At 37.9% G+C, this 24,127-nt stretch overlaps 1 long non-coding RNA gene across 2 annotated transcripts; it reads left to right on the top strand.

Annotated features, from left to right (window-relative positions):
- The first annotated feature begins 845 nt into the window (after positions 1–845).
- LOC141800041 (uncharacterized) lies at positions 846–18,650 on the top strand. Of its 2 annotated transcripts, XR_012599282.1 has the most exons (4): positions 846–996; positions 13,863–13,966; positions 18,051–18,141; positions 18,537–18,650. It is a non-coding gene; the product is annotated as an uncharacterized LOC141800041 (long non-coding RNA). The 2 variants fall into 2 exon arrangements; XR_012599283.1 differs by lacking the exons at positions 18,051–18,141; positions 18,537–18,650 and adding an exon at positions 17,708–17,764.
- Positions 18,651–24,127: the final 5,477 nt, after the last annotated feature.

The following is a 24,127-nucleotide window of genomic DNA, read 5'->3' as shown; positions in this document are numbered from 1 at the left end:
CTACTGGAATGAGTTGGCACTATAATTACAACACGACACTAACATTAGAAGGTCCGTGAGATACCAGTATATCTTGTCACTTCCAGTCGTAAAAGTGGTGTTTACGTCTACAAATTCATTAGCCCATATAATTCATTTTTTAAACTGTACGTGGATTGAATAGAAGTCTTATTTCATCAACTGTAAAAAAAAAAAAAATCCCTTTCCGATTTATTTTCAGTAAACAATATAACTTCTGGTGTAAAAATAGAAATCGTATGATGATTTTTTGTGATATGATTAGCAAAATAACTAAAAGGCCGTAGATTGTTTTGTACATTTATAATAAAGGCAAAAAACATTATCCGTAGCTATGCTTCTGAAACTGGAAACTAGAGAAGTATACTACAAAACAGACCCAACAGAACAGTCATACTACATACAAACAAAAGCAGTAGGTAGTATTTAGTGCCAACCACAGACTACATTCACATGTGGTATGTAGTGGGTGGTTTGGAAAACAGCCTCTGTTTCTTGAGTTCCTTGTCATGCCGTTTGTTGCTGTTCCCACGTGTCGGTTTCTTCTGCACCATGTTTCCGGGTTTTCTTTAAAGTTTTTCCTAGAGTTCTGGTTCGTGTGTTTTTTTATTTCTTTTGTTTTAGGATTTTAAATTTAGTTTCAATAAAATATTTCTGTTGAACCTGCGTTGGGATCCCTCTTGTTTTTTTCTGTTAAAGTTGGGACGTTTCTGGGTAGTGAGGAAGCGTGGTTACATCAGCCAGTCACAAAGCGCCCAGTGAGCACGTGACTTTGCTTGTTGATCGCGAATGGATGCTAGTCAGAGCAGCTACGGCAGGTAGCACGGAGGGAGAACGGCATAACCAACGCACGAAACACAAACTAGATAGAGGTTTTTGCTAAACAACGCTGAAGCTTGGCTTGACTTTCACTCACTTTCGTGAACTTGGAGAGCAGTACGGGGTGAGGAGGATGCCAACTGGCTTACTGCTAACCAGGTATGTGTCAGTTACCCACTATTAGCTTCCACGAACATGGCTCTCGAGTCGTTCCCACGTAGAAACGCGTTGCTACAGGTGCTTGCTGGGAAAGTGAGTGTGTTCAGGTAGCTACGATCGAAGATGTGGATGTAACTGCTTCTGGCGCTGATCCAGAGAGGTGGAGCACAGTTTGAACATTGTGTTTACTGAAAAGTAACGCAAATTACTGCAGATCCTACCTTTGAGGTTGGGTGTTCGTACCACACTGGTGCAAAATTTCAATTCACTTAATATGCATAAGATGTAGAAATCCCAGCATGTCCATAAATTGCTTAATTTGTCTGTTTTTTTAAGCCACAAGATCTTCTCAAGATTTGCTGGAATGATGAAGTCATCCCATAAGGACCCTAAATGGTTCATGACATGGTGGCGTTTCAGATACCAAGGTAAACCCATTGGTCTGCCTCCAACGGGGCATCAGGACTAGCCAGATAGAAGGGGTTTTGTAGAGTAGAGAGCCTTGAAGAGACAGTAGCTTAAAAGAAAATTTTCAGACTGAAGCTGAAATAAGATTTTTCTAAAGTACTAGTGTGAGGGGAAAAAAAACTGAACTGAGTTGTAAATTAAGTAAAAGTACAACCAGGGCACCAGTGGGACAGTGTAAAGCCTAAAAGAAAGGCACAATACTCCCTCTTTGAAGAGACATCTCCTCTCCTTAAACAGTGAAATGTTTCCCCCATCCAGAATCACCCATATATATATATATATATATATATATATATCAGTATAATATTGGTGTACGATTTCAAATGGAGTTTGAGCAAGGTAAATTAACAGCAGGAGGTTCACATGCACATGCACACACTCTGACAACACAACACTGCACCAAGGTTAAAATAGTTTTGGATTTTTATTATAGTTTAGTTTTAGTTAGTTTTGACATTTTTTTCTATTACAGTTTAGTTTTAATTAGTATTGGAGTGGGCATTCTAGTTTTTATTTAGTTTTGATTTTTGCAACAAGGCTTAGTTTTAGTTTAGTTTTAGTTTAGTTTAGTTTTAGTTTAGTTTAGTTTTAGTTTTTTCATACCTTATTAACCAGGTGCAGGATTCAAAAAGGTCAGAGTAAATATTTTGTAATACAGTTTATTTTCCAGTTCAACATAGTGCTCACTGCTCAGTCAATGCTGATACTGAACTGTTGGCTGCTGCCTTAAACACATGAAAATGATATCAACTTAGTTTAAAAAATATAAACATTAATTATATAAAATAATGTTCAGATGAATTAAATGAAAATAATAAAAAAATAAATTATACAAAACAATATAATTTGAGCTTTAATGATTAGAAACTTGGACTCTGTAACAATAAAGTCAGACTCATATGCAATTAAACTATCACAGATCCTCTGATCCATTGCTCCACTATGTTTTGTCACAGCACAGTGCACAGCCAGTCAGTGCAGTAAACAAGCATGTCCCAGTACGTCGCTTTGATGGTGCTGTACGGCGCTGACAACTGCCGAAAACTGTCGTAAAATTGGTTGGGAAAATATGTCAGATCAATTTAAATCCTAAAGGCTATTGATATCATCAGAAACCATAACTAAGGACATTTTGTCTTTAATTTTGGTTAGTTTCAGTTAGTTTTGTGAACACAAGATACAGTTTGAGTTTCATTATCGATTTTGTTTTCTTTTCTAGTTTTTATTAGTTTGAGTTAACTGTAATGTATTTTAAATTTTAGTTTTCCTCTTTAGTTTTGTTTTAGTTAACTATTATAACCTTGCACTGCACAAACACACAGCACTGTTACACCCTGGCTGCCCTATGTGCTCCTGTCTGGCCTCTGTACTCACCTCTGGTGCCAGGACAGTGGTAGAGAACCACCTGATTTCCCCTTTTTGTAACATCCTTCATGAAAGTGAGTTAGTACAGGAGCGGTGTGCTTTTGGCTGATAATGTGTACTTTGCCTGTTCACCTATCCGACCAAAGAGCAGTGGTGTCAGGCATTTAGAATAGGTGTACAGAAACGACCAGTCTTGGTTCTGATTGTCTTGCTTCTGCTTCTATACGCTGATATATATCAGCTTTGTCTATTTCAATACCAATAACAAAACTCGATACAGGGGCTTTTTTTAAGAGACCTCTGCAGTAGGCTTATCCTACATCATTTAAACCAGCCTGATCATAAGGGCACTGGTCAATTGTAGAATTTGGAAGATAGTTTTGTAATTTAGTTTTTTTTAAATTATTATTACGTTTAAGCTTCTTTGAATTATATTTCTTCACTTTAGTTTTGCCATCACTACTTTTCAAACTATTCACTTGCATACATTTTGTCAGATTGACTTTCTAATACTAAGTTTTGTAATCTTTGCTTTTTTTATGCTAAACTTCAATTTTGATTTTGACTTAGTCTGCAGATCTTTTTCTCTTAGACTGTTATCAACAAGACAGAAGGACTCCTAGTGTATTTTTTTCACCATTGCTCTCACACAGCATGGTGTTTGCTGTCTGACTATATGATGCCATCTACTGGCAACATTGGGAATAATGCATAAAATGTTCTTTAAAAGTGGGGTTGTTAAGACTTGATTTTAGTCACCCTTAACTCATATTAAACAAAATGATAATGATCAATGATAAGGGTTTTTAACTCAAACACAGCCATTTCAAACTGCTGTGTTTATAAACACTTCTTTGACAGAAACAGACCACAGTTGTCAGATTGGATTGTCTCATCGTCTCATCTCAGAGCACTTCTTTTTTGTACTTTACATTTACTCAGCTGCTTTGCTCAACAAGAAGCCTCTCAAAGTGTTATTTTATGTCAGAAAGAAGCTTGTCAGAGCAGGTTTTTCAGACGATTTGTACTCATGCATTTCGATGATAGCTCAGTCAGAGTTCAGCCAGCAGAGCTTACTGTTTGCAAGGATGGAGATGGTTGCACATTTACAAAAGAGACCTGCTCTCCTATTACATGACTTTAGCTTAGCAGAGACTTTCATAAGCTGTTTACATTTCTTTAATAAATCAGCTTTAAAGGCTTACTGTTTTTGTTCCTGGGAGTTCAGCTGTTTTATACTCTTTCTTTTATCCTTGCACTATTTCATCCCCAATGCTAAACTCTTTACTCCCTCTCATTCTCACTCTTTTTTAATCCAGTCTCTACTTTCATTTCAATGCATCTCTGTACCTTACCGGCCATGCAGTCTTGCTCCTCACCTTCTTGATCAGTCATTGCTCTCATATTAGACTGTTACATACAGTAGCTTTTGTGCTCCACATTCATAATCCTCCTGGCTGCTAGGATGTGACAGTCATAGTGAACAGCGTGGAAAACAACACCACACTGATAAGCCCTGATAAAGGTAAGTTAATGAGATAGTCAGCGCAATTACATATTAGTTTCTGTGTTTGCAGCCGGAGGTGTTAGATTTCAGATGAGCCGGGCTGTGCTCCCTCCGACTGGACTGTGTATCTGATTTAGTCTCCTGATACTGATAAGGTGGTCAGTCCACTCAGAGTGCCTTGGTGCACAGGCTTGAAAACACAACAAAATACAGGTTAAGCTTAAAGAGAAAGAGCGAGGACAGAAACAATTTCATAACCTCCTTTTATTTTTTTTTAGTAAAACATAGATCAACTGTTCATGATAATGACTGTGGATTATTTTGTGTAACAGGGACAATAATCCTTATGTGACCTGCCACTGCTTTCTTTCTCCCGCTTTCTTTTAGTGTTTCTCTAAGCGGGGGACTGATTTATTTTCCTAATATAATTCTAAATGCAATTAATCTCTATGAATTTTTACACTGTAGCTGGTTGAAGGTTTCTATTTTTAACCCAGTCTGTAAATGTGAAAAGCTTGATTTTTAATATGTATTCTTTCATTTGACCTTTTTTAACCTCTTAAGACTCGAGCTTTTGTCTGGTGTGCAATTTTTAATTCACTTTGCTATTTGGGATAAGTAAGACCTAATAAGCATAATAACTAAACTTGGTCTTTTGCCAGGAAGATTATTTGTGTCATAAGTTCTTTATTAGTTATTTGTTAGTGGCGTTATTCAGGGTGTCCGCAGGGTCTTAAAAAGTATTAAAAGTTGATAAATCAATTTTGGGAAAATTAAGGGTCTTAAAAAGTATGAAAAAGTCTTAATTGTGGTTTTATGAGGTATTAAGTTTCATAGGTATTCAAGCTTTGACCCCAAAAATCCATAAATATTTATTTTCCTTCTTGCAAATGTCCCCTGATTGGGATGTTAAACATTCAGCTGATAAAGTTCTAAAATAGAAAAGAATAGAGTTACTTCATTGATCCCAAACTGGAAAATTGTTGTGTTAACAGCAGAAATCAATGGAGTCAGTAGAAAAATGCAAAAAGAGTAGATTAAAAAATATACATAAAGACTGTAGTTACAATAAAATACAACAATAAGGATTGTGAGCAGAAACACCAGCTATAAATCAACGTCTTTTCTAGTTTCATAAAGAGAAATTAAATATAACATTAAAGCAAATCACACAATCTAAAATTAAAACATTTAAAAATGATTAAATAATTTCTCATTTTTTTCAGCAAGTTAGCCTTTGATAACTGCTGTTTCTTGTTGTGGGAGTGTCATAAACCTGCCTTTAGTTTCATTTGTTCTTTAAAGCTTTATTCCTCCTTAGCTTTTATAATTCCTGTAAAAATGTAAACTACAACTGTTAAAAAGTGGATGCCAACAACAACTGAAAGTTGCAATAAAGTCTTAAATTTTTTTTTAAAGGTTTTTGAAAAAGTCTTAAAAAGGTTTTGAAATCAACCTCAGGATTTTAGCATACACCCTGTTATTGTACTTAAATGCAATGTTTATTTTTCACTAAAATGGGTGCAATGTTGTGATATCACCAAAAGATAATGTGACCAGTGTCCCTAAATGTGGCAAATCAGTCAAAGTTTTAAGAAAAAAAGTATCATGGGTCAGAGGGGCAGAAATGTAACGTCTGTATATGTAGAATACGCTGGGTCTTAAGAGGTTTAACAGGAGAAAGAAACTAATTGAGATCCAATATGTTTTATTTCCAGTGTCCTGGCTGAGATAGACAGCAGCAGTTTTCAAAGTTTCTGATAGACTAAGTTAACTGGACATACAGGTATAAAAAAGTAAATTTTAGTAATGCATTCAAATGCATGACAACAAGATGACCAGCAAATGTTTTCTGGAATGAAACAAAATCACAAGCAACCATCCGGATGATTCTCCATTCAAAAAGTTAAACATCCCCTTAAATTCACCCATTGAGATCATCACCTGTTTTCATAATATCTGTAATGTACCTGTCAGATTATGGAGAGTGTTTTGTGTTTAACCACAAGGAAAAGATAGCAATGACTCTGCTTGGTTTAAGACACAAAAAGACCAAGATACTACAGATGGACAACTTTTGCTGTTAAGATACCTTCAGATATTTTGCAGCCACATTATTTGGATGTGAAACCATTTTATGGTTTCTGACAAAATGCAAGACGTGTGGATTTTATGTCCATGCAAGATATAGACTCATTCATGCCAGTGAAACAAATCAATCAATAATCAGTTATCAGCATGCGATCTTTCCCAGTATGGCACCATTAGGGACGGGTACCTTTCACAATTGAAACAATACGGTACTGATGTCCAGTACCTGGTAATTGGCACTGGTACTCAATGGTACCAATTTTTTGTACTTTTTTTAACATAATAAAATATATGCATTTTTCAATGTAACATATTTATTCTTCAGTATATAACCTTGCAATGCTGTGTTCATGTCCAGCATGGAAAATCACCTACTCTTCTACTCCCTCACAATCACAAGGATCCCTTTAGATACCTAAACATGGAACCTTTTGATTTTATGTGACTTGGTACTCGGTACTTTTGACAGAATTCAGCTGGTACCTATAAAAGTACCTAATTCGGTACCCATCCCTAGACGCCATGATCTTAACTTACTTGTAAAATTAGAAATAGATTCCAACACGCTACTTTGAGATACTTCACTACACAGTCCACTAAAATTAATCTCTTAAATTTAAGTGCACGTTTCACAACCATTACCTGAATCAAATCTGATGCATTTTATTGTACATTTCACGTGGTTTCATCAAAATGTTAGGGATTCATTTGATCTCTTTCATTAGTTTTCATCACTTTAACTGTCTTTCGTTAAAATCTGTAACACTGCCCCCTCAACCTCCTTTTGTTTAAATGTGCTCAGCACATAAAGACAGCCCCAGGTTAAGTTGCAGTCTTTTTTAATGATGGATATAAAAAAGCAGGACACTGGATAACTTAGATACAGGGTGAATCAACTCTTGAACTATTGGCTGTGTTATGATTGAGTGATGGTAGGATTGTGGGAAACTGAAAATAATAATGGAAATACATCAGCTTTATGGCTGAGTTTTTACTGTGGTCACTTTTATCCAGCTGTGTGCGTAGTCAAACTGTAATACTGAGACAAGCCATGTGCAGTGCCAAGTTTAACCTCTGGGTGGGGATCTCCTCTTGATAATTTTAGAAGCATTGGCCTTTTTAAAAAAAAAAAAAAAATCTCCCTCCTGTCCCAGTGATGTTCCCTGAGTCGAATGTTGTCTAAAATGAAATACATATTCAGCCAACCAGAAAACAACTCAACAATAGACATTGATTAATTTTGGTAAGACAAGTCTGGAGCATTTTCAGGGTCAAAATCTGACCCCATGTTGTGAAATATTCCTTTCAGTGGCCCTCAGATGTTGCACTGTAGTGTAACTATGTAAATATATTCAGTCTGGCTTTGATTTGATTGACAGCTATCCCCCAAACTCTCAAATCTAGGGGGTTATTATACAGGGTGCATGGAGGAGTAATTTCACCCCCAGGAGAGGTATAAGGCCATGCAATTTACATGTCCCACTGCATTGCTTACAGCCAGCTCTGCAGCCAATGAGGTCTCAGCTGTGAGCTTTTAAAGACCTGATACATGTTGTTATTATGATTTATTTTCAGACACAGTCTGAACCACTGACACCTTCCACAGCATCTGTTCATGTTTTAATTTATGCTCCAAACACGCATACACATAAAAACAGCTAGTATGTCCTAAATTGGCTTTTTTGCTGTTCTTATATCATGTTGCATTCTTGCTACACCAAATCATAGACACACCTTTTACCTGCACCCTCCCCTCCTCTCTTTCCATTTCTCCATTTCTAGTTTTTTCTCCTTTTCCTCATGTCCTTGGGAATTCAATCATGGAATAATGTTGCTGGAAACCTTTCCTCTATGTATTCATGTAACAAGGCCTGGCTAGTGGATGTTATTGTATGCCCTTGAAATGATGTAGATGCTATCGGTTTTGCAGCTGGCCGTGAATGTTGGACAAGTGAAAGACTCGAGGAAAAAAAGGTGTCTCGCTGTGAATGAAAGTGAGAGTAGTTGCAGGTACGACTGGATTGTGAGCAGTGAGAAATGTTTGGAGTTTCTAAAAAAGAAAATCTGTCAATTTTCACAGCCTCCTTTTTCTCATACTGGATATTCTTGGAGATGTAGGGTTCATCGGAAGAATTGTAAACTGGTTTGCTCGCATAATGGCTGACATGATGAAAAAAAGGACGAGGTGTCAGCATGTAGAAAAAACTGACCGCATTTTTTAGCATTACTGTTTCTGTAACATTTAAGATTGGCCTCTCTTGTGATGCCGTTAATAAAGTCAAAGAATATTTTCTTTTGAGGAGCTCTGGTTTGAGCTGGATTGCAAATGCAAAGCATCAGCTTCCCTCTTTAGGAAATGAATTATTGCAGTGTAGAAATCTCACCGGCCAAAGTCATATGACAAAAATGACAAATGGGCATAATTCCCCGCCTCCCTCTCATTTTTTTTTCATTCCGACCCAAAACAAGACTCAACACAACCCCTTGACCAGTAGGCCCCTCCCCCAGAGCTTTAATAGTCAATCATGTATTACATAGTGCATTAACCTGCCATTGACCTCTTCATGCTAAACCCAATTGCTATATTATCTCTGGCATAATGTTCTGCTCTTAGTTATCTTCATGGGACTGAATCAGATTTTGTCTCACTTCAGCCTCAGGCATCAAAAAACGTCTCAGATGACTGTCAGGTCCTTTGAAGGGACGTGAGGGTCAGGTTCAGGGTGTTTCATCTGAACCACAAAAATGAGATTTGAGACAGAAGCTGCATCGTTTTCATCTCAGACAGAAGTTCAGATAAAGTGTGCTGAGTCATTTTTTCTATAAGTTAAATGTGAATTAAAAAAATGACCTTACATACACTCCCTTCAAGTATCTCTAGCTTTACCAGCTTGATCAGTTGTAACCTCTTTGATTACCACCAGTATGTTTGGCCGATCCACCCACATTATATTTATTTATCCCTCTAATATTGAGAATAGCGATAACCCAGTAAAGGTGTCTGAAAACCAAAATAATTCTAATGCATTTAATGATGAAGCATGCTCAGAAATCCCCCCAATGTCCACCCTTTGTCTCCCCATGGTGCAAAAGCTGGCCCCCACAGCCCCATGGGAAATTTGTAATGTATTCAGCCAGGCCTTGGGAGTAAAATGAAAACAAATGTAGTGTAATAAAGGAGAGAAGATGAAGCGGTTCTGTGATGATGCTCTCCACCGGCCTTATAAATCAAAATGAAAGTGGAGTAGGTCAGATATGCTGCCACACTCACTATGTAAAAACACACAAGCATGTACACATTTTTATATATGTATGTATTCACACATTTATGCACATTAATACAGAAGTGAAGAGAAAAAAAAGAGAAAGTGTAAAATTGCAAGGATAAAATTTCTGTATATAATCATGAACATGCCATAATTATTCTGACACATTAACTGGAAGTCAGTCAAAATATTTAAGGATCTCACCAAGCCAGCATGAAACAGCATACAGGAGTAGAATCGCATCATTAAGTAAGCGGGAAACACACAAACACAGAATAACGCACACCATGTTTTCCTTCAAGTTTTCACAAAAGTGTAATTTTACTTGCATATATAAACAGTAGGTACACAATAAGGTACTTTTATAGGTATCATCCGAATTCCATTCTTAATACTGAGTACCGATTCTCATAAAATCAAATGATACCACCATGTTTCGATACCTCTGATGCATCTTTGTGATAGTGAGGAAGTGGAACATTAGGCGATTTTCCATGTCGGACATGAACACAGCATCTCAAGTTTATGTATTGATAAATAAATATGTCAAATTGAAAATCTTTCTGGTTGAATTAGTAAACAAATTAATATTTATCACCATATAAACACACATAAAAGTACCAAAAATTGTTGCCGTTGAGTACCGATACCAATTGTCAGGTACCGTACCAGGCATCAGTACCGTATTGTTTCAAAAGTGAATGGTACCCATTAATTCAAACATATGATTAAATAAATAAATAAATAAACTTAGGTAGACTTCTACTAACAGCTAACATTGTTTTATTGTTTAATTGTACACAAAACTTGCCAAGTTAATCCTCTACAATGCTGAAATACTTGTGTCCCTTTTTATATTTTTATACACACACATATAGAAAAAGGCACAAAAAGTAAATCATAAACATACAAATGAGAACTGAGCGCCATTGTAATCCCATTTCTTATTTGAATCCTGGCCTCGAATTTCATTTGGTTGTGACTTTGTGTAATATCACGCTAGTGCAGCTTTAAAGCTCAGCCAGCCTTTAAATTGTGAAACCTTCTGACAGTAAAGTAACACGCTAGTGAGCTAAAGTTGTCTTCAAAACACATGCAGGTTAAGATTTGGCTCCCTGTTGGGTTTTATTTTGAAAATTAGCAGAGGCAGATAGAGGCAAAAATAAGTGATCATCTCACACCCTTCTCTGTTTATTTATCTCACTCTCGGGCTGTGTCAGCATCCACTTAGTTCAACCCTTTAACTGTAATTAAACTCAATCAAAACAGGCAGCAGCTGCAGTAATGCAGTCTACCTGTAGGGGCTGCTGTGGTGTCAGTGTAATTATTGTGTGAAACCAAAGGACTCAGTAAGAAAAACGGGCTGATGTTACAGTAGTGGCAGCTCTCATTATACAGAAATCCAAAAATTAAAAACGAGAGAGGAAAAAAGGAAGGGATTAAACAGCTGGTCAACTTGGCCCAGATTTGAAGCAGGCGACTGAGGACTTGAGATTTATTGACAGAAGAATTGGGGTTGATTTGAAAATTGTCACCCTCAGTGAGGCGCGTTGGGTTTAGTTTAAGGTCAATATTTTTCTGTCTTGTTTTCTGTATGGCTCTTGTGCATTATGAGATACAATCTTCAAAATCTTCTCCTTCAAAGCTGCAAACTTCCAGGATGGATGGGAGAGGTTCTTTGACTGCTACAGCTGCTTATTACACAGTTAAAGAATAGTAAACAGAGAGAACAATAAATAATTGATGCCTAATAAGTTGGAGGAGAGCGCACTATAGGGCGCCTTCTTTATTTTCGGGGCCAAGAATAGAGAAAGCCTCTTGAGTTGTTTATTTCCTCCATCCCTTCTTTCTTTTCATGTCCTTCTCATTTTACGAGCCATGAGTCAACACAGCACACGTAAATGATATTTTGACACAGAGAGCCATGAATAATGCATTTGAATTTACTTTTATGCCAGAGTTGGACCCCTCTCAGCACCCCATCTCTCCCCCCACAATCACTCCCCTTCTCTTCTCTGAGCCCCCACCCCCCACCTATCCTCCTCTTCCTCTCCTCTTCTCACTATTCATCCTCATCAGTGCTCAACCTCATTTCTTCTCTCCTGGCCCCTCCCTCTTTTTCTCCTCCTCCTCCTGCACCTCCATCAGACGGCAGGGAGGAAACGGTGCAGGATCAGACTCCAGCTTTCAGAGCAAAGATCTACTGTATCTGTTTGTATCTATCTGTGTTTGTTATTCAGCTTTTATCCAGGCAGAAGCTCACTCCTGCTTTCTTCTCCTGTGAAGGGGATCGGCATGTGCTAGCAAATTGTATTTAATGGCTTATTTTGATTTTATTCAGCCTTTTAATTTGAAGACATTGTCCTGAAATGAGACATGTGAGGCAGGAAAAAAGAAGAAAACATAAATGGTTTTATGCTTTTTAATGTTGGCGGTAACATTTTCTTTTATTTTGAGTTATCAGCCACGTTCAAGCACTGAAGGCACACATTTCATTTGTAGCATAACACTTGTCTGCAAATGAAAGTCTCTGAGGTCAGTGAGGTCCTGATAAAGCCAACACTACTTATTGATTCAGTGTCTAGATTAATCATCCATAACTTGATCTGTTTCGATAAAGTCATCAGCAGCTGGCATCCTGCATGATCAGCAGCAATCATTCTTCCCCGCCAAGTCGCTAATGTTACGCCCGCGGGCTCCACAAACAGCCAGACACAGACGGGTTTTTAAAAAAGTAAATGAAAAACATTTATTCTGCTGCTGCTGCTTTATTTAACAGCTTGCTTGTGGTCATGACAAACAGAGGAAGTGAGGATGAAGTTCAGGGTGCTCTGACCATCTCATCATCAGCTCTGTTTTTATGCTGCATCCATTCCTCCACCTACACATCATGGGAGTCATCCTCGTGTTTAGGGTGCCGTTTTCCCAGCTTGGATTCATGCTCCCCTCTATGGCCCTGATCTATATTCCAAAGTCCTCTGAAGGAAAGAATTATCTCTTTTTAACATTTATTTTCCTCAGTCTGTTGACTGGATGCACTGATTTAATCTCTGGTTCAGTTATAGTATATTTAAACATGAGAGCAACAGTGAAGGATATTACAGATCCTATTTACAGCGAGGAATTATTTTGTGTAAGCTTAATTTTGTATGCCAAGGAGTTCCTAAAACAGTATTGATGGATGATGAAAGCAGCATTTACATCTCATATTCTTTTTGTAGATGGTCTTTGGGCCAGTTTTCTAATGCATTCACACATCCTAACTAATCATGCATCTGTACATTATAAACTTCATAGAAAGAAAATCTATTCAAGTGGCAATTTAAACCACATAAATAAAAATAAAAAAATCTTTTCAAATCTTATCTCCCAGTATACATCAACATGTGTTTCACATAAGAAAGTTTGGGATCCCCTGAACCACACCATAATCCAGATGGTGATCCCAGTCTCTGGCTGCAGCCTGTAATCTACTTACTTCACACTTCTGAGTGGAACAGTTCTCATCCCTCTGGTGTGAAATCCCTCTGCTGAGAAGTGGCTCTGAAGGAAGCAGAGATGAATAATCTGCATCATCCCCATCGTCCACAGAGTGCTTCTCCATTCATAATTTAACACCCCCACCCCACCCCAGCCCCCATTACATCTGATGAAAGCCACTGACCTGAAAATGTAGAGGGAATGAGCTCCTTCATGCACGCTGTTAACATTGTCTGCGTCCGGCTCGTACACGCTGCCAGCAAACATCAATAAATGAGTCCAGTGTCAACACTGGGATCTGATGTCGTTTCTGTCTGTACACATGGGAATACAACACTGACCAGGTTTCTGCATGTCACATGTTTAAATGAATCACATTAAAGTGCATGTGAAGAACATCCATAGACAGTAATAAAGATGTTTCACAGCAGATATACAGTTAATTTTACGGTTTCAGATGCCTTGGAGTATTAAAGTGATTGACTTAAGACCACATGCTGGGTTGTTTTCACCCCCAAAATGCGTGTTCTACACATAGACTGTAAAACACTGAGGGACACCGCCTCCATGAAGTCACCCATTTGTTTCTGAAGCAGAGTTTTGAAGCCTATCGTGGTCAGTTGCCCTGTTGGGAATGCTGATGTTGGTTTTTGCACTTTCACATTGGTTTCATTTGTTTTGGGCCTTAGGTTGCTGCTTGGTTTTACATCATCAGCCGTCATATTCAAAAAAGCGAGCCAATTGGTGGTCAGAGATGGTCATGGCCCTGTGATGACAACCTGCCTTGATACAGGTGAGCCCTGTGATATAGTTACGTCTTTTAGCTTTGTTGCAACAGGCTGCTGGATCCTTTCTTTGCATTAGATTTGGCCCAAAATCTTTGTTAATACCTCGCATTTTTATTTTGGACAAACAAGAAGACAGGCATCTTCTTGGTCCCTCAAAGATTTTAGCCAACAGTATTTTAATGCAACTCTGTTTAATACTTTGTCTAGTAAAGCAAAGTACACAGGAACCGTGTTGTTATTGCATTAAAGGTCCCATATTATGCTCCTTTTCTGCAGTTTAATATGGATCATTGATGTCTTCATGAAATGGTAGTAACATGTTTTGGTCCAAAAAGCCAATAAATCAAGCACAGCCGCATTGTTTCCAGGCTCTCATAGCCCCTCTGTTTAGAACGCTCTGATTTAGTGGGCGTGACCTTCATATGTAAATGAGCCACCACCGATACCGCCCCGCTCTTCAGCATCACTGAGAGCGGCGCCACGACCTCCAAGTGCACAATGTTTAGAAAACAGCGAAAGCTCGTTTACCGTAACATTACAGGCTAAAACAACAGGCTAACTGCAGCTAAAGTTAGCATCCTGAAGCTAACACAGAGACAGGGGGGGCACTGAGGAAAAGCTCTTACATCTGCTCCACAACACACAGCATTTAAAATACTCACATTTCCAGGGTCTGGGGTTTGTTAGCGGTTAGTAATGCGCCTGGATTCAGGACCAGCCTATTCTCTAGCCCTCTGTTGTACTGTCCAAAGTTGGGAAAGCAGTCGGCCGTAAGGTCACTAGCACACACATGCACAGCTTTACTGAGTGTAGCTGGCACATTTCCTCATAAATAATCTCTAGCCACTTAGTCTTGTCTTCTTCCGAGATGGGAAGCTATGTAACTGTTTATAGCCAAAAACAAAGCAGTGATGGCTCTTTAACTGAAGCATTCTCCTCCCCACTGCTGGAGAGATTTCTCTTCAGCAGCGGGGAGGGGAGTGGGCGGGGGGGGGTCGGGGGTCGGGGGTATCTGCTCCCGTGGACCATCCAGGTTAGACCTGCTCCTGATTGGTCAAAAAAGGGAATCGCTGACGTCGGCAAATCCCCCAAAATCCTTTTAGGTCAGGATTTTACATTCACAAGCACTACTAAGTACAGGTTTTGTCATTAAATATCACATTTTGTGGGCTGGGAGGAAAGCCAAAGACCCACAAATTTCACTAAAAGACTTAATAAAGTAATTTTTGCATAATATGAGGCCTTAAATGTTCAAAGGCAAAATTGATATAGTTAGGAGACATAGGAGACATGTATGTACACATTTCATGCAGCCTTTGCAAAACTCAGTGCAACCCTAAAAGTGCAAACCTTGTGCTATTTAAAAAGTGCAGGGAGGCACAGTTACATTTTTTTGAATCTAGTTAAGTACATGTGTGTATCTCTGTGTATAAGTATGTGTGTGTTGGACCGAGCACAAACTAATGGTACATTTCCTTTGGCCATACATTTTCCTGAGCTCAAACTGCTTTCAGTAAGCATCCTTTTGTTCTTAGCAATTGGATTGTGGGAACAATGGAGGCTTAGCCCACAGTGACAAGTAAACAGTAAATTAGTGCATCATCGTTTTCACACAATGCTCTGAAAACACAAGAAAAAGCTCTATTTAAAGGGTTTGGGTTATTAAATAAACCTCAGAGAAGAGTTCATTTTAACTGGAATCTGCAGCACCATTGTTATATAACCCCGTGTCTCATCCGACACAAGTTTGGTGCTGTGCCTTTTTTTTTTCTTGTAAAAACATGACCACTTTTCGCATTAAATATATAGGCTGTTTAATCACAGCTAAATGCATTAGTCACCGTGTTAGCCCGAGGCAAGTTCTGTGTTCACAGCGCATCATTTGCTGTGATATCTAAAGCTACCATATCCCTTTAAGCTAGTTCCACTGAGTGTATTCCTTGTTGCTGTTAAGTGCATATTTAACAGACTTTCTAGTTTCTCCTGCAGAGTTATTCATATCAAGCTTTTCAGAGATAAGTCAGTCTCAGAGCACAGTTTAAGAACTTCCACCAGCCTTTCCTCCCCCGCTAAGAAAAAGTGGAACAAAAAGAGGAAGCTCCAACCTCCTCTACACTGTACCCGTCCTGTATCAGCATGAAAATCAGGGTATATTGAGAACCTCACTGTGACTTGAACGCACCACATGAGTCATCTGGGATTATGAGTCATATTCTACTTGAATACAAAAAGAACCCCAGCTTTACCACACACCTACAGACTGGGAAACTTTTCACAGACTGAAGGTACCAGCTCAGCATGCCTGTAACTGTTGACTGAGCTAAAAGTGGGACAGTCACTTCTTTTACTGGCTGATGCAGTGAGTGTTCAACTGATGTGATAGGATCTTATTTAAAATGACTCTGGAGGAGTGAAGAATCCCTGCCATGAGATAGATAGATAGATAGATAGATAGATAGATAGATAGATAGATAGATAGATAGATAGATAGATAGATAGATAGATAGATAGATAGATGATAGATAGATAGATAGATAGATAGATAGATAGATAGATAGATAGATAGATAGATAGATAGATAGATCATTAAGATGACTTTGTACAAGGTTTAAATGCTCCTTGAATTGTGTGCATCTGTGCCATTAAAGAGAAATAATTGTGGCCACTTTTATCCCTCCTGCAATTAGTCTCTCCTCTGTGAAGTCGTCAGATGAATAAAGGACAAGAGCAGACAGAACCTTTGTCACTTTAATCACTCCTCTGTTTTATTCTTTCACACTGCATTGGATTGAGTCCCCTATAGACGAATGTCAACAACTCAGTGTGTCCTTCAGGCGGATTTCACATCATTAGTGCTCTTCTTTGGGCTGTAACTGTGATAACACAGACCTGCTCTGCATGTCTGGGGGCGTTAGAAGCAGTGCACACAATGTTTATGTTTTTCCAGATCTTGATTGAGCCAGAAGTTGTATTTTAATATAAACATGATTTAAATTAAACTGTCTGTGAGAGAATTTTGCTTTGAGGTTGAATTTCTGGTCACAACAGAAGAACCAGTATAAGGTTATTGAAAAATACACTGTCAGTTATTAGATAAAAACATTGTTTATGATATGAAATAATTTCCTGTAAAATCTTTAGACGTTTTTTTGTTTTTTGTTTATTGAATATTTTTTCCTGCCACATTAAAAATCTCATATACACAAATAAAGGAGTCTTTAGTTGTAGTCGTGTAAACAGTGCTCACAAAAAGAGACCAGACCCTGTCTCATGATATTCACGACACCATCAGATAACATTTTTTGAAGATTTAAATGCAGAAGTTTGGTTTTGTCTACTGCCTTCTGTAAATGAAAATCTAGCTTTTATATCGCAAGCATCATTCAAAGGTAAGGTCTGCAGGATTTTTCTAAAAAAAAAAAAGATGTAAACTTGTACAGGAATAATCCTGCTCAATTGTCACTTCTGGGCCTCTATACATGTGTCTCCTCTGTCGGTATGTTGATGTTTTGAGATGTTTCTCGGCAGAGAGTAGGGGCGTGGTTACATTTGCCAATCACAGCATGCCAAGTGCGCAAGTGACTTTGTGTGTTGATGATAACAAGCGGAAGAAGCTAACTTGAGCGGCTATGATAGTGTACGTTGCATGGAGCAAGAAGAACAACCAAAGTGAAATGAAATGCCAAACAGTTAAAGCTTTTTACTAATCAGGGGTGACGCTTGGCTCAACTTTCACTCGCTTTCAGGCACTTGGAAAGCAGCACAGGACAAAGGGCAACAGAAGTTGACTTTCAACTGAACAGGTATGTGTGAAATACCCGTGATTAGCTTGTGCTAACATGCCAAGTCAGGTGCACGGCTCTCGAGTCTCTCTCACGTAAAAACGCGACACTACAGGTGGTTGCTAGGCTAGTGAGTGTGTTCACATGGCTATGGTCGAAGGCAGTGATTTTGCAGTGCCGCTGGCTAATCCAAGGAGGAGGAGCCCAGTTTAAATGTTGTGTTTACCAACAAGTAACAGGATTTCCTGCAGAATTCCTCCCTTTAATGTGATGTAGATGAAAGTTTTGGGGGTTTTTTTTAACAAAGGGGGAGAAAGAGAGATTGCGGGCTCAGCTGAACTGATCTCCTTGGGAATGGTTGTTCAAGAGTATTGGAGCCTACACATTATCCTGACAGGGTGAGCAGGACCTGTGCAAACTAAAAGGTCATGATCCAGACCAGCCTGAGATTGAAACTGAAGTTTTTGCCACAGTGTCAATAGGCAGAGCTGAGTTGTGTCAGATTCCTTTCAGTTGATTGATTAGATATGACGTGATCAGATTGTCTGATCAGAAAAAATTGTAGACATGGCCTAGAAATACTGAAGAAAGCTGAGTTGTATGAATAGATAGTGGATGAATGTGTTGCTTTTTTCACAAACACACCCTTTGTAACATTAGTATGAGGGACATTACTATTTGAGCATCACTGTAATTCATCATTGTGATACTGTTGCTTTGACTTCCTGTCACATGTGAACGCTCTCTTGATCACTCCCTGACTTTTCGCTCTTTGCTCTGCGACTCATCACAGATTAAAGTGACTTATCGCCTGGCTGTGGAGCACTTCTTTGGCGCTCACACTCACTCTCCATGACACTGCAGTGAAGTTTAGTGAACCACGGCTACAGTTTAAACCCCACCCCCACAGCACCTCCCAATAAAACTGATTTGCTCTGGCATGTATTGTTTTGGAAAATAAATCAGTCGACTCTTTCCACTTCATGCACTCATGACATCATTTGTTTCCCCTCTTAACTCAATTATTGTCACTTAGTTCATCTGTACGGCAACAATGACCTGTAGCTACAGTGTGCAGGGCCCTTTCCACTCTCTGCAGAATGACAGAAAGAACAGGGGAACAGTTATGCCTTGAGCCTGTAACTTTGTCAAAGTTAAATACAAGAGAGCACATTATCCGCCTTATTTTTCTGTCACCCAATCCTCCTTTTCCCGCCTCGAAAATAAGCTTCAAGGTAATTGTGTCATTGTGTCATAAGGCACAGGAAAAAATGGTAATCCATTAAATTGTATTCCGTGTTCTCTGTTGCTTTTGTAGTACAGAGCGACACTGCAGGATTTAGGAAAGGTGAATTATGAATAATTGCCTTTGATCCAAAAAGACTGAGGAATAATAACATTTAATACTATAGCTGATCGATGAAAGCAGGGCTCCATTTTTTTTTTTTATGTTCGATGACACCATTTGTCAGAGGGTACCGGCTTGTTTATTATAACTTTCATAAAGAGACATTTTGAGTCACGCCAGTAACATTTCCACAAAGTTGTTGGATTCACTTTACCTGACTTTAGTTTGGTTTGACCTTTAACCTTTTCCATCAAAGAGCATCTGAAACTGAAGTTCCTGTTATGTTTGCATGCAAAAAGTCCCTGGAGTTCTGATGAATAATTTAGCATTAAAACATGAGAGGGGCCAGATGTTATTGAACACACACTCCAAAAGGTCTTTGTTGTGTCAATTAGTTGATTAAGTATCATCTACCCCCCTGTAACCTGATCTCTTTTTAAACAGCTTCATATTACAGGGGCAGCTGAGAGCAGGAGAAAGGGGACATTTTCAATTACATGTCAGCATATTTGACTGACCGTCAGCCACCATTTGATCAGGCTTTTACTTTAATTGCTTGCATTTCATTAACTAGCCTCATTTATGGTTGAATTTTAATCAGCGGGATACTGGGACATGGTGTTGTGTGTTGGAGGACAAATAGACAGCAGGATGCTTTTAATTAAAGCACAGGTCTCATGATAAGTATGATTTTTACAGTGAAAGTTGCCAATATTCTGGTGTTAAATCAAGTCAACAACCCTTAACAAAACACTTTTTTCATTCTGCACAAGCAGGTTAAAGTCCTCAGCACCATAAGTGGACAAACAGCTCTGTAGTAAACACTTGTTGGTTCCAAATAACTCAATGAAAAAAAAAAACCTATTAACAATGAAAACTTGAACAACATGTCTCTCACCTCTAACATTTTAACAGCTTTCAAAGACCCTTGAAATCCTTTCAGAGAACTGAAACCCTTTTGTTTTTAAATTTATTTCTTCCCACACAAAATTCTCTCTGCCCACACGGGCTCTCCAGGTTGCTGACTGAAGTTATAATCATTTTCTGAGAAGAGGACAACAGTGGCGAAATACAAAGATACAAAGAAGACAGCATGCAAACACAGAGAAAAGGAGTGAGGCTGACAGGTTGATAAAACAGAAATGGAGAAAGTATGAAGGTTATAACAGCTCTGAATGTCTCATTGTTTTTTTATTCAGACTTCTGTTTCTGAGTTTAGTTTTAAATATTTTTTTTCAGGCTGTTTTCCAGTCAAGTGTTAGTTTTTTATGTGCAGTTTTAGTTTTTATGAGTTTAGTTTATAATATTTGTCAGGGTAAAGGCAATGTAAGGCCAGGAAAATTACAGCTATTGAAACTGAAAGCATCAAACAGTTTTAAAAAATGTATCAAAATATGAAAGATTCTGTCAGTTTGTGTGCTTGTGTCATATAATAAGACAAATATACATTGACAGATAAACGCTAGATACATTTCTATGATTAAGTTTTATTTCAAAAAGATTAAAAAGTTTCCATAAAATATGAAATATAATATAGAGCTTTGCAGCCTATCGCTGGGATTGTAAAGCTGTTGTTAAAACTGTTGTTTAGTAGAAAAATCAAAGCATCTCAAATTGAAATGAAAGCCGTACAGCATGGCTGCATTTTATTCAACAAGTGAATGAATTTACTGCTTTACATTCCTCCACTGTAAAACCAAGTCAAGAAACCCAGAGTTGAGCCGTTTGATGAGTGTCTCTGCCCAGCAGGAAGTCTTCATCCTCCTAAATATTTAGCAAGCACCTGATTCTCAGCTGATAGTCCAGAGCCGGCCATATTAGGTCAGGAACATCACAAGACCTGATCCTCTTGCACCTGCCAGAAGAACAGCATGTCTCTTTCTCTGGTTCACCTGCAAGAAGGAAAATATTATACATAAAGACAGATTATCCCTGCTGATGGGAGATATGTCATCTGTGGATGTATAACAATCTTTAGTTTGCTGAACAAACACATTTTTATCCAAAATATAAGATATAAAAGGGAGCATTTCTGGAAAATAGCAAAGAGAACAGGTTGGCTTTTTAATAAAACTTTGTCTACAAAAGGAGCATAATGAAAGCAGTGGCATCAATGCTTTTAGGTTTGTCAAATTACAGACATGATTTGTTTTGTGTCAATCTGACTTAGAGTATGCTGTTAAATTTTCAAAACATGAAATTTTCAACAGCTGAAACAATACAACCAGTAATCAATTTACTACACTGGTTCCAAGTATGGAATGAAATCTGTAGACTGATATTTAGCTTTAGTGAAAATGAAGCTGTATACTGAGGTGTTGAATCAACCATTTAATCACTGGGCAGACAACAAACAGCTTCATTTTTAGAGGTGTCCCAGTCCAATATTGATATCGGATATCGGTCCGATATCAGCAAAAAACAGGTATCGGTATCTTATCGGAATGCATCTAAAATCTCCAACATAAGCACTCTGATATTTCTGTTACCCATTGGTTAATAATAAATGGGTCAGTTTTTCCTCATACCTACTGTTGCTGACTACTGTTCTTTGTTTGAATAATATCACTTAATCAAGCCTTTTCTAACATGACAGACATACTACAAAATAAGTAATAAAAGTATGCATGTTTAATGCTGATATCGTATCGGATTAATATCAGTATCGGCCAATACTCAATGCTGCAGTATCGGTATCGTATCGGAAGTAAAAATGTAATATCGGGACATCCCTATTCATTTTTGCCACACCAGCTCTCTGGTCCTATGATTGTTGATGTTCTTTGGTATGACGTTTGGCTGTCCCAACACCATGATCTAGACTGAAATATTTTGACGTTTAATAAAATGCTGTCAAATCTAGGAAGATATTCAGATTTATGCAAGCATATCTTATTACTGGACCTTATCACTACAGCTGGTGGTTTTTCAGTGTTGAAAAGAAGCTTAAAGGTCAGGTCATGCATACATGGCAGAGTGAACTAAAAAGTGTGGAAAAGATTTTATTTCAATGTGGTCTTGAAACTAGAGGTGTGAAAAGATATTGATACGGCAATATATCGTGATACTTTGACCTCTGCACTTCCACTGCGGTAGATGGTGCCGAAGCGCTACTACCCTGTGTTGCCAATAGACTGTATAATAAATATAATCTCAAAGTATATTTAACTTCTAGACTTGATAATTTGTCATACAGACCTGCTCAGTACAATAAAAACCCATAGACTTCAATGTTACCTTGGTCCTTTTAATTTTAAGTAATATCTTGATTTAAACATACATTATCTCTATTTTTTTCCTATTTAATTTTGTAGAATATCGCAATGTATCACAATATTGTGATATCATGAGACATCTTGATCCAAGTATTGTGATGCGTATCGTATCTTGCCAATACTCACCACACTTGAATCAAGAACTCAAACAGGAAAAGATTTCTTTAATGGGAAAACCAGAAATATGAACAGGCTATCTGTAGTTTTAGCATGACCAAAAACAGGATCCTTAAGGTTATCCTGGAACAGAAATGACTGGACAGAAACCATAGAGTTTGTTGACCCTGTAGTGGTGATAGTCTGGGTGATTAGTCCCAAAATTGGTCTTTTTCATGAAATTAACAGTCAAAATCTTTCTTTTTTTCCCCTCAGTTTTCAGTTGTTTTTTCAGACTTGTTGTGGGCTACCATTTTGCTATTTGGATTTTAGGTTCTGTTTTTGCTCCATAAGAAATGATCATGGTTTGAGTCATGTAAATTAATTAATGACGAAAAATCAACAACATTCTACATTCCTATAGTTAGCCGATATTCAGTATACCAAATACCATACAGTTTAACATACACTTGTCAACACTCTCAAGACCTGCTGTTTCCTTCACATAACAAACCAAAAACTAAACTGAAAGTTTTATTTACAAACTACAGAAAAAATTAGTACATCACAATATGGTTTTATAATCTAAACATTTATACGTTTACAGTCAGCTCATAAGTACCTCTAACATTGTGTTTACATTTGTGCAAATCCCTGTGTCATATAAAACATGTTTGACTATTCGTCATCAGGTGTATCATCTTGTATTCATCAAGATATGATCATCTATTCAGTGTGAATGACATTGTGTTGTCTCTCACCAGTTGTTTTAACCAAGTAGTAAATGTTATCTGTGGAGTCTGTGAATGGGATCACTTTTCTAGTCTTCAATAACATATAAACAATGAACCTGTTCTGTTTAGTTTATTATTGTCTTGCTATTTTTCACTTTACTGTTATGACTGACAGCTTGCTAGCATTAGCATCTTAGTTAAAACCCCATAAATCTGCAGCGTTGCAAACAGGAGAAAATTGCATTGTAATGTATTGTCAAATGCACAATAATCCTGACAAGATTATAATTTAACGTTTAACAGGTTTACATTGTCCTCTATATTAGCTTTTCTGTTTTTGCAGATGTTTGCATGCTAATATTTTAATTGGATGTTGAATACAGCAAATATGCAATCCAAAGTGTTAGCATTGTAATTGTTAGCATGTTCACATTGACATTCAGGTCAAAGCTCAGCATGTGTTTGAATTTGTTGTGTCTTATCCTGCTTGTAGCCCTTGTTGTGAAACTGATGTAACATTTGAATATGTAGTGCCTCAAGGGTTTTGTTTTTATGTACTTTATGTTTTTAAGAGAGACATGCAAGAGAGTCTTATCGGGATTAAGTCAGGATCAATAAATGGTTTAAAGCAGGACTTGTACCCTGGGGAATAGGGTTTAGTCATGCACTTAAAACTCTATGTTGACGTACATTTGAGATCAAACCACAACCCTCTCTTTAGACTAACTAATTAGTTTCAGTGCTGGAGTATCGGTTTGGCTCAGTTGGTGGAGCCCCATTCTCTCCCCAGATTTCCTGTTACTCTGGAGCTGACCATCAAATGAAGGCAACGAGTCAAAAGGTCAAAATGTAAAAAAATAAATAACAAAAAAGGAATCTTGTTTAAAAAAAAAAGAAGAAAAAGAAGAAGAAGAAGCGAGAAAGAACAAAA

Source organism: Halichoeres trimaculatus, unplaced genomic scaffold (genome assembly GCF_033239565.1).
Source record: "Halichoeres trimaculatus isolate MK-OKI-2021-1 unplaced genomic scaffold, fHalTri1.1 fHalTri1_scaffold_11, whole genome shotgun sequence".
Classification (NCBI taxonomy): domain Eukaryota; kingdom Metazoa; phylum Chordata; class Actinopteri; order Labriformes; family Labridae; genus Halichoeres; species Halichoeres trimaculatus.
Note: the sequence above shows the minus strand (reverse complement) of the source record. Positions and strands in the feature narration are given on the sequence as shown.